The sequence below is a fragment of the Procambarus clarkii genome, chromosome 11, assembly GCF_040958095.1.
Source record: "Procambarus clarkii isolate CNS0578487 chromosome 11, FALCON_Pclarkii_2.0, whole genome shotgun sequence".
NCBI classification, from domain to species: Eukaryota; Metazoa; Arthropoda; class Malacostraca; order Decapoda; family Cambaridae; genus Procambarus; species Procambarus clarkii.
Genome location: NC_091160.1, coordinates 48,025,664 through 48,036,722, shown reverse-complemented (window position 1 = coordinate 48,036,722; position 11,059 = coordinate 48,025,664). Strand labels below are relative to the sequence as shown.

Sequence of the window (11,059 nt, the reverse complement as noted above, 5' to 3'; positions counted from 1 at the left end):
TGGGATGGACTGCCACTCTCGGATTGGCCTCAACACTCACACCAGACGCTGCACCAGGACTGACAACCAGAGCGCAACTCCATAGTCTCCCGAGACTGTAGGATGCCTACTACTACCTGTGTTGTTGGGCAGAACTACACAGTACCATGTTATGTTGTCTCAAATTGAGTCTTGTGGTGTAGCACCAAACTTTTTATTGTGGAGTGCATATTGTGCCTTGTGTAGTGTTACATAGATCTTTTCGCGTAGTGTGTTTTTGGTACCATCATGTCACGTGACATTGAGTTTTGTCGCCTAATGTCGTGTTGTATTTTGTTACGCCACTAAGCACTGCCTCTTGCAGCTCAGTGTCGTATTGTACGTGGACGCGTTGTGTAGTACAGAACCGTATAGACATATGAACAAATACTGAGGCTGAAAGATGGATTCGAATATACGTATCCGAACCCAGGCACGCGCACTACCGTCTAGACCAGGCCTGCACAACTTGTAAAATAAGACGGGACCAAAATTGCTCGAAGGAAACCAGATTTGGGAAGCGATTGATAAACACCATTTATCCAATAACATTAATATTGATTCAATATTATTGGTATCAGACAATGTAATCAATATTATTGATAATAATAATAATAATAATAATAATAATAATAATAATAATAATAACAATAATAATAATTAATAATGATAATAATAATAATAATAATAAATAATTTAGATTTTCATATAATATTACAATTTAAAACATAATTATATTGAAAATTACACATTTGAAACAAAATTGCTTCTATAAAATACTTTAATCCAAAATATTTTATTTCAAAATCATCTTATGAACCCAATGAGAGGAATAACGCCTTTCAAGCAACAAGCTTTTTGGGTTCTTGGCTCATATTTGTAGTAGACGTCTTAATGATCATTAGTCGGAGAAGAACGTTATTTGTATTTTTCATATTCATGATAGAGAATATTCCAGCCCATCCTCCTGTTTTGGTAGTACTTATAGTAACGATGAGGACCACAGTATATATATATCGACGTACAACGAAATTAGGAAGTAGAAATCGGCACTAATGAATTGAACAAACCGGATAATGCCTATTTATGTTGCAAAGTGTCTACTTATGTTGTAAAGACAATCTAAACTAACCTAACCTTCCTAGGTCTAATACACGATTTCTGAGGCTTAATTTAGTACACACATGTGCTATACTAAGAGTAGGAGTATTTACGTTTGTTTTTAGCTTAATTTTTTTCGATTCTATAAAATGAATAGTACAAAGTTCTACTATTTAATTGCTTAGAACGGCAACCTTTGTACTATGCTGCAAAAAAGACTATTTAAACAGGAGAACTGGCCGTTCTCACAAATGTAGGTTCTGCTAAAAATGTTGAGCGTTTCAAGTATAACTTTAATGAAATCTTAATATTTTTCACTGTCCAGACATCTATGGAATTCTTGAACACTGCTTTCTCGCCACTTATTTCTGTAATCTGGCTAACACTGATGATCAGTAACGTTCAACTGTAATTGGAATGGCAAGTCTGTTGGATTCATAACAAAAGGGATCTTCAATAACTTTGGTTGAGTGTCTTTTTTTCCGTACACAAAGTAAGCTTACTGTCATTTTTTTCAATTGAATCATATTTTTCAGAGCATATATGTCTCCTAGGTCGCTGTGTTGTGCTGGGGGGCGTGCTGAGCTCAAGTGGGAAAGTGACACATATCACCTTTCAGCAGCTGACTTATGAAAAGCTTTAGTTTCATTTTGAGAGTTTTCACTGCTGCGAAAAGCTGAAATAAAAAAAAATCCCTGAACATGAGTAATGTGGTTATTTAGATATGTTTAACGCCATTGAAGATCATTATTAAAAGACTCATCTTCAAGCTCAGGGAATTGTTTTAGTTCCTCTTATAAGAATTTGAGAACTTCCTCTTTTTAAAGCAATGAAGCACTAGAACACTCGTACTCGACTCAACCACTTTCTTTCAGAACGGTTAAGCAGGTCGTTGTACTTGACGTCTATCTTTTTAAGAAAGGTCCGAATATCCTATGTTTCACTCCCTTAAAACGGAAGAAGTTAACAATAGGAACTCCCACTGACGTTACCCAATCAGACTTCAAAATTTTGCTATTCTGAACCATAAGATATATTACTCAGTGGTGTAATACAACAATTTTTCATCACATTGCCGGATCACCATCAGTAGAAATGGCAGTTTAAGCATACAAAACCTTTTCCCAACTGTGTTGCAATGGTTTCTAATTTAAACCTACTTCAAAAGCCATGTAACTACATATGATTAATAGATTCCCGGCGTTGTTATTATTTCATTGTGCATAACAGTGATGAGAGACGCCCAATGTCACTACTGACACATGAGTGGGCGGGTTCCTGATTGTAGCCGGGTACCTGATTGTGGGCGGGTGCCTGATTGTGGGCGGGTGCCTGAGTGTGAGCGGGTACCTGAGTTTAGGCGGGTACCTGAGTGTGGGCGGATATCTGGTAGAACTTGGAGTGTGATACCAGCTGGTGCCGCCCAAGCTCCAAGTCTGATAGATCTTCTGGTTGAGGTTCCTTTAGAGCCCATTAAGGTTCAGTCGGTTGTGACCGCGCCTGTGGAGTTCAGGGACGTAAGTTCAAATCCACTGTAATACCTTAATATTTATTCATTGATTTATCACATTACTGAGATATCATTATGATGTTGAACACGATGTTAGAATGAAAGTGTTGAGACAGTCAAGGAAGTTATTAGTATGACTGAACATACATAACGAGCTTGTATGAGTGCGTATGTGCTTTCTCTCTCTGTATATGCGACGGTGTATGCAAGTCTAAGAATTTCCAAACTGAAAAAGGACTTTTGTTGTATATATAAATGTTTAATACTTGCATGTAATTGATAAGCCTTGTACCTGTCATTGAGATAATTATTGTGACCTCTCCGACAGGTTCCCCTCTCTAAGAGGGAGATGCAGTTGCGATGGATCCTCTAGACCAATGGTTCGAGACCCTTTGAAAATCTAATAAAAGCTATGGACCCCTCTATAGAAAAATGCACATATGCATAAATTTGCAGGCAATGAATATACTTTATATTCATGAAAATTGGTTGCCTCGTGCAGTGTATGACATACACAAAGTGTATGACTAAGTGTATCTATACACAAAGTGTATGTAATACACAAAATGTGAATATTGTAAACCTTCGACCTGATATATTGAAGTCATGGTTATCTTCGACTCCGAGGGACGAGCATCATGAATATAGTAAACATCCATTGGTTACCAACCCCTGGTGTTAACTATTTTTGTTGCTTTGCCTCCCACAGCGGCTCCCACGCGGTGATAAGCGCAGCAGTATAAGTGGTGGTTCCAAGACACTTCCCGCAGTAGAGTCCTGCGGACACAGTAGAGCTGTGTTACAACAGCATTGCTGTTTACTTCTGCCACAGCATTGCTTTTCACCTTGCAACAGCACGCCAAAGTTTTCAGCATGAAGAGAACGCCGCTCATATGTGCCTTGTTGGTGAGATGCTTCTACTCTCTACTCACTTTGTCTTTCTATATCTCTGTATGTGTGTTTGTCTTTTTATGGCTATATGTCTGTGTTTGTCTTTCCATGTCTATATGTCTGTGTTTGTCTTTATATGCCTGTGTTCATCTTTATATGTATGTATGTCTGTACTTATCTAGTTACCTAGTTGTACTTACCTAGTTGTGCTTGCGGGGGTTGAGCTCTAGCTCTTTGGTCCCGCCTGTCAACTGTCAATCAACTGGTTCAGGTACCTCAGGCACAGGTTCCTGAGCCTATTGGGCTCAATCATATCTACACTTAAAGCTGTGTATGGAGTCAGCTTCCACCACATCACTTCCTAATGCATTCCATTTGTCAACCACTCTGACGCTGAAAAAATTCTTTTTAGCGTCTCTGTGGCTCATTGGGTACCCAATTTCCACCTGTGTCCCCTAGTACGTGTGCCCCTTGTGGTAAATAGTCTGTCTTTATCTACCCTATCAGTTCCTCTGAGAATCTTGTATGTGGTGATCATGTTCCCTCTAGCTCTTTCTGTCTCACAGTGACATGAGGTTTAATTCCCGCAGTCTCTCCTCGGAGCTCATAACCCTTAGTTTGGGTACTAGTCTGGTGGCAAACCTTTGAACCTTTTCCAGTTTAGTCTTAAAAAAAATCAAAATTCAAATGTTTATGCAGGTAAAGTACATACATACAAGGTGTGATACAAACATTGATGGATTTATAGATAGAGCTAGTACATAAAATGTCTAAAGCCACTATTACGAAAAGCGTTTCGGGCAGGAAAAACTTATGCTTGACTAGATATGGACTCCATACTGGAGGTTGCATACTCCAGGATTGGTCTGACATATGTGGTATACAAAGTTCTGAAAGATTCCTTACAGAAGTTTCTAGATGCCGTTCTTATGTTAGCCAACCTGGCATATGCCGCTGATGTTATCCTCTTGATGTGAGCTTCAGGGGACAGGTCTGGTGTGATATTAAACCTCAGGTCTTTCTCTCTCTCTGACTCTTGAAGTATGTCATCTCCCAAATGATATCTTGTATCTGGCCTCCTGCTCCCTTCACCTATCTTCATTACATTACATTTGCTTGGGTTAAACTCTAACAACCATTTGTTCGACCATTCCTGCAGCTTGTCCAGGTCTTCTTGAAGTCTCAAGCTGTCCTCCTCTGTCTTAATCCTGTCCTGTCTCTGGTTGTTCTGTCCTGTCTGTTGCTGTCTAGATGTCCTGTCTCTGTGTTTGTCTATGTCTGTATATCTGTGTTTGTCTTTCTATGTCTGTATGTCTCTTAGCCTCTCTATGTCTGTATGTCTGTGTTTGTCTGCCTCTCCATATCTCTTTGTCTTCCTTCCTTTCTTTCTCTGTGTGTCTGCCATTCTGTCTCTGTACGTCTGTCTGCCTTCCTGTTTCTGTATATCTGTGTCTGCCTTCCTGTCCGTATTTGCCATTCTGTCTATGATTGTTTCTATCTTTCTATGTCTATGTCCGTGTCTATCTATCTATGACCCTGTATGCGTGTGTATGCCTTTCTGTGTCTCTGTATGTCTGTGTATGCCTTTCTCTATATCCGTATGTCTGTTTATGTCTTTCTGTGTCTCTGTATGTCTGTGTATGCCTTTCTTTGTATCCGCATGTCTGTACTCACCTAGTTGTGCTTGCGGGGGTTGAGCTCTGGCTCTTTGGTCCCGCCTCTCAACCGTCAGTCAACAGGTGTACAGGTTCCTGAGCCTATTGGGCTCTATCATATCTACACTTGAAACTGTGTATGGAGTCAGCCTCCACCACATCACTTCCTAATGCATTCCATTTGTCAACCACTCTGACACTAAAAAAGTTCTTTCTAATATCTCTGTGGCTCATTTGGGCACTCAATTTCCACCTGTGTCCCCTAGTGCGTGTGCCCCGTGTGTTAAATTGCCTGTCTTTATCAACCCTGTCGATTTCCTTGAGACTCTTGAATGTGGTGATCATGTCCCCCCTAACTCTTCTGTCTTCCAGCGAAGTGAGGTTTAATTCCCGTAGTCTCTCCTCGTAGCTCATACCTCTCAACTCGGGTACTAGTCTGGTGGCAAACCTTTGAACCTTTTCCAGTTTAGTCTTATGCTTGACTAGATATGGACTCCATGCTGGAGCTGCATACTCCAGGATTGGTCTGACATATGTGGTATATAATGTTCTGAAAGATTCCTTACACAAGTTTCTAAAGGCCGTTCTTATGTTAGCCAACCTGGCATATGCTGCTGATGTTATCTTCTTGATATGAGCTTCAGGGGACAGGTCTGGCGTGATATCAACCCCCAGGTCTTTCTCTCTCTCTGACTCTTGAAGTATTTCATCTCCCAAATGATACCTTGTATCTGGTCTCCTGCTTCCTACCACTATCTTCATTACATTACATTTGCTTGGGTTAAACTCTAACAGCCATTTGTTCGACCGTTCCTGCAGCTTGTCCAGGTCTTCTTGAAGCCTCAAGCTGTCCTCCTCTGTCTTAATCCTTCTCATAATTTTGGTGTCGTCTGCAAACATTGAGAGGAATGAGTCTATACCCTCTGGGAGATCATTTACGTATATCAGAAACAGGATAGGTCCAAGTACAGAGCTCTGTGGGACTCCACTGGTGACTTCACGCCAATCTGAGGTCTCACCCCTCACTGTAACTCTCTGCTTTCTATTGCTTAGGTACTCCCTTATCCACTGGAGCGCCCTACCAGTTACTCCTGCCTGTTTCTCCAGCTTATGCATCAACCTTTTATGGGGTACTGTGTCAAAGGCTTTCTGACAGTCCAGAAAAATGCAGTCCGCCCATCCTTCTCTTTCTTGCTTAATCTTTGTCACCTGATCGTAGAATTCTATCAAGCCTGTAAGGCAAGATTTACCCTCCCTGAACCCATGTTGATGGGTTGTCACGAAGTCTCTTCTCTCCAGATGTGTTACTAGGTTTTTTCTCACAATCTTTTCCATCACCATCTCCATCTGTGTATGCCTTTCTGTGTCTCTGTATGTCTGTGTATGCCTTTCTGTGTCTCTGTATGTCTGTGTATGCCTTTCTGTGTCTCTGTATGTCTGTGTATGCCTTTCTGTGTCTCTGTATGTCTGTGTATGCCTTTCTGTGTCTCTGTATGTCTGTGTATGCCTTTCTGTGTGTCTGTATGTCTGTGTATGCCTTTCTGTGTCTCTGTATGTCTGTGTATGCCTTTCTGTGTCTCTGTATGTCTCTGTATGCCTTTCTGTGTCTCTGTATGTCTGTGTATGCCTTTCTGTGTCTCTGTATGTCTGTGTATGCCTTTCTGTGTCTCTGTATGTCTGTGTATGCCTTTCTGTGTCTCTGTATGTCTGTGTATGCCTTTCTGTGTCTCTGTATGTCTGTGTATGCCTTTCTGTGTCTCTGTATGTCTGTGTATGCCTTTCTGTGTCTCTGCATGTCTGTGTATGCCTTTCTCTGTATCCGTATGTCTGTGTATGCCTTTCTCTGTATCCGTATGTCTATGTATGCCTTTCTGTGTCTGTCTGCCTGTGTATGCCTTTTTAAGTCTTTGTATGTCTGTGTATGCCTTTCCGAGTCTCTGTATGTCTGTTTATGCCTTTCTGAGTCTTTGTATGTATGTGTATGCTTTTCTGAGTCTCTATGTGTGTGTGTATGCCTTTCTGAGTCAGTGTATACCCTTGTATGCCTTTCTGTGTCTCTGTATGCCCTTGTATGCCTTTCTGAGTTTCTGTATGTCTATGTATGCTTTTCTGTGTCTCTGTATGTATGCATTTCTGTGTCTCTGTATGCCTGTGTATGCCTTTCCGTGTCTCCGTATGTCTTGCCATGTCTCTGTATGTCTTACGGGGTGAGAATAGCTTGAGCTACCTCATCCCTTTGTGTGTATTTTACCTCAATAAACTTATTTCAATTTCTGTGTGTCTCTATGTCCTTGTCTTTGATTGTATCTCGAATTATGTATGTCTGGTTAGATCTGTTTATGCAAATAACTTTCTCCACGTTTATTCCTTTTTAAACTAAATTTATTCTTGTTTCTCTTTTTGTCTGTTTGTTCTTGCCTTGAGTACCGTGCAAGTACAGTTGCACAGCTAAAAAGGAGCTGCCTCGTATGGGGCAATAGACATAAGAAAAAAATTAACAGATAGAAACAGTAGAAGGAGAGGACACACACATATATATTATGATAGTTTTTATGTCTGTGATGGGTCTCTGAAACAGTTTGTGGTATTCTGCTCCATATGTATGTTTACCATTTATTTTGGAGTGTGTTGTGTGTGTGTTGCTAACTCAAACAATGCTAATGAGTATTTATTTCTGGACACCAAAAAAAAATATGCTGAGTTTCCGTTTTTTTTTTTTTAACATTGCGGGTGTCTGCTGCAGGTGGCGTGGGTGGCGGCGCTGCTCTGCGTCGCTGAGGTCCCCTCTGCTTGTGAACCGGATTGCAGCGGCAAGAAACCGATGGATTTGGTTGAGGATCCTTTGAACTGCAATAATTATTACATTTGTTTGGGGGACGGTATTCCCTCGGATGTTTCTATACCGTGTGACAGTGGTAATTATTTCGACCCAACAGTATTTGATTGTGTTACTGGCGACTCTTGTTACACTGCCTGCATGCCATTACCTTGCCATTTAACATGTAACGGGAGCCTGGACAAGATCTCTGACCCAAAAGACTGCAGCATCTATTACATTTGCTCAGCTGGCAACATTACTGGACCCTATGATTGTCCCGCTGACAGACCTTATTTTAGCGGCGAGACTTGCGTTAAGGACGAAACTGTGTGTTGCGGCGACCTGTGTTATGCGTACTGCCAGGGTGGCATAGCGGAGATTGCTGACCCCTACGACTGCCACAAGTTCTATATGTGCCCTGAGGCGGGACCGGCTGAAGAAAAATATCACTTCTCTTGTCCCTCAGGGGGCACTTTTGATGTAGCCGTGGGTCAGTGTGTGGTCGGCGCCCCTTGTAATATACTGTGTAGCGGGGGAGGTATGGACCCACCTTCTCCAGACTGCCAGGAGTCCATGACGTGCACGGCTGTGGGACTCTTCCCCATGTGCACGACGTGTTACCAGCAGTACTTCAACTGTCACACCGTCGGCCAGCCAGCCACCGTTGAGACCTGCACAGGATCCTTGCTCTTCAGCACCAACCCTTCTTCACCTTACTGTATGAGGCCCGAAGACTGCCTCTAATCAACGATCTGAGCCCACCTTGCACTGGCCTCAACTCCACCACTCACTGTTCAAAATTCACTGGACACTGCTTTAAGCTCACCGCCCACTGGACTCATTCCACCACCCACTGGACTCACTCCACCACCCACTGGACTAACGTGATGTCGTCAACACCCAAGTGCACTTGACCAAATCTATTTTTCCACAGTCCAACCCACCTGAGTACGCCACTTGCACCACCACCTATACCCACTATCTACACTTGCACCACCACCTATACCTACTATCTACACTTGCACCACCACCTATACCTACTATCTACACTTGCACCACCACCTATACCCACTATCTACACTTGCACCACCACCTATACCCACTATCTACACTTGCACCACCACCTATACCTACTATCTACACTTGCACCACCACCTATACCTACTATCTACACTTGCACCACCACCTATACCCACTATCTACACTTGCACCACCAACTATACCCACCATCTACACCTGCACTACCACCTATACCCACCATCTACACCTGCACCACCACCAGTAACTGAATTTAATACAGTTGTTACCAATGATGTGCACGACTGAACCAAAACACACACACACACACACACACACACACACACACACACACACACACACACACACAGGAAGGTTAGGAAGTGATGTGGTGGAGTCTGACTCCATACATAGTTTCAAGTGTAGATATGATAGAGCCCAATAGGCTCAGGAATCCGTACACCTGTTGATTGACGGTTGAGAGGCGGGACCAAAGAGCCAGAGCTCAACCCCCGCAAACACAACTAGGTGAGTACAACTAGGTGAGTACACGCAACATCATTACATATACAATATTATTATAAAAACAACGTACTATTAGATCCAAACAAGGCTGTTTATGGGAAGCTTATGGTGAAACAAATCATGTAAGGTATTTATACGAGAAGTACTTGTCAATTCTAGTCTTAAATAAATTCACGTTATCATAATGAAATATATAATTTGATATGTTGTTCCATATGCTGACGCTTCGATTACAAAAATGTATATTTTGCTTTGACTGAAAAGTTTGTCTTTGTTTAGAGTGATGTTAGGCAATGCAAAATTTAAGTATTATTCTGTATCAGGATTGTCATATATTTTAATTATTTATAAACTTGCATTATTGCTTCTCATTCTTATATTTTATTTTGCAAATAAAATTAGATCTTTTAAACTGCTTCATATGATATATTTCTATATTTCTAAGTCTTGGCATCATTTTTGCTGCTCGATATTGAACACTTAATTTGGCTATAACCTTTGTCAAGAACGGTGACCAGAACAGAACATAAGATACCTGTATAAGACCTGATAGTGAAGCGATGAGTGGAGATTACTTTCTCAGATCGTAAGTCTAAATCTCTCCCATGAAAAGCCAATATTATATTGGCATCATTTACAGCGTCAGTGTACTGCTTACTAGGCTTCAGATCATATCACTTAAAGGTCTATTTTGTTCACATATTCTCATTAACTCCGTATTTCATCCATTTCTTTACCTTCATTTGTTCCAGTGTGAATTAGTTTATTTTTCTGAGCATTCAAATTGGTCTGTCAATTGCTTAATTAATTTATTAAAGTGTTTAAGTCAGATTTTAATCTCTGGTGTTCAGGGCTTTGTTCACACAAAGCTGTTGGAGTATTCTTTGTAAAGGAGGCACTGAGTCTATGTAAGTTGTACAGCAGAGTATGTCACTTCTTGTAGATGGTATACCTCTTGTAGATGGTATACCTCTTGTGGATGGTATACCTCTTGTGGATGGTATACCTCTTCTGAATGAAATACCTCTTCTGGATGGATGGAAGATGATATACCTCTCCAGAAACAGTTGTGCAATAATCCTTTTAGTGAGATATTTTGTTTATATAAAATTTGAATCAAGAATGTTCAATCCATTACTAATATTCAAATGTGAATAAATTTTGATTATTGTTTGTAATTTATCTTATATTCTACATTGTGTTTGTTAAGTAATCACTCAGAGGGATATTTGTACAGCAACGACCTCGCTTCTTTCAGGGTCGGTGTTCGATCCTTGAAGGTCCAAGTGGTTGGGTACCATTCCTTCATTTCGTCCCCCCAATCCCAGCTCCTATCCTATCCTCATATCCAAGCTCCTATTCTCCCTTTGTATCCCTTCCATGTGCTATATAGTCATGTTGGCTTAGTGTTGTCTTCAGATAATTATCTCATCTTTCAATACTATCTACATTTACTAGCTCCTGAAACCCATCTAGTACACTAGTTAGATATTCTCACCTATAGTGCACTTGTTTTGTTAGAAG

The 11,059-nt window shown here is 41.0% G+C and overlaps 1 long non-coding RNA gene across 1 annotated transcript; it reads left to right on the top strand.

Annotated features, from left to right (window-relative positions):
* Window positions 1–3,001: 3,001 nt before the first annotated feature.
* On the top strand, window positions 3,002–10,708 carry LOC138363483 (uncharacterized). The gene is made up of 2 exons (XR_011228091.1): window positions 3,002–3,535; window positions 7,919–10,708. It is a non-coding gene; the product is annotated as an uncharacterized lncRNA (long non-coding RNA).
* The last annotated feature ends 351 nt before the right edge of the window (window positions 10,709–11,059 follow it).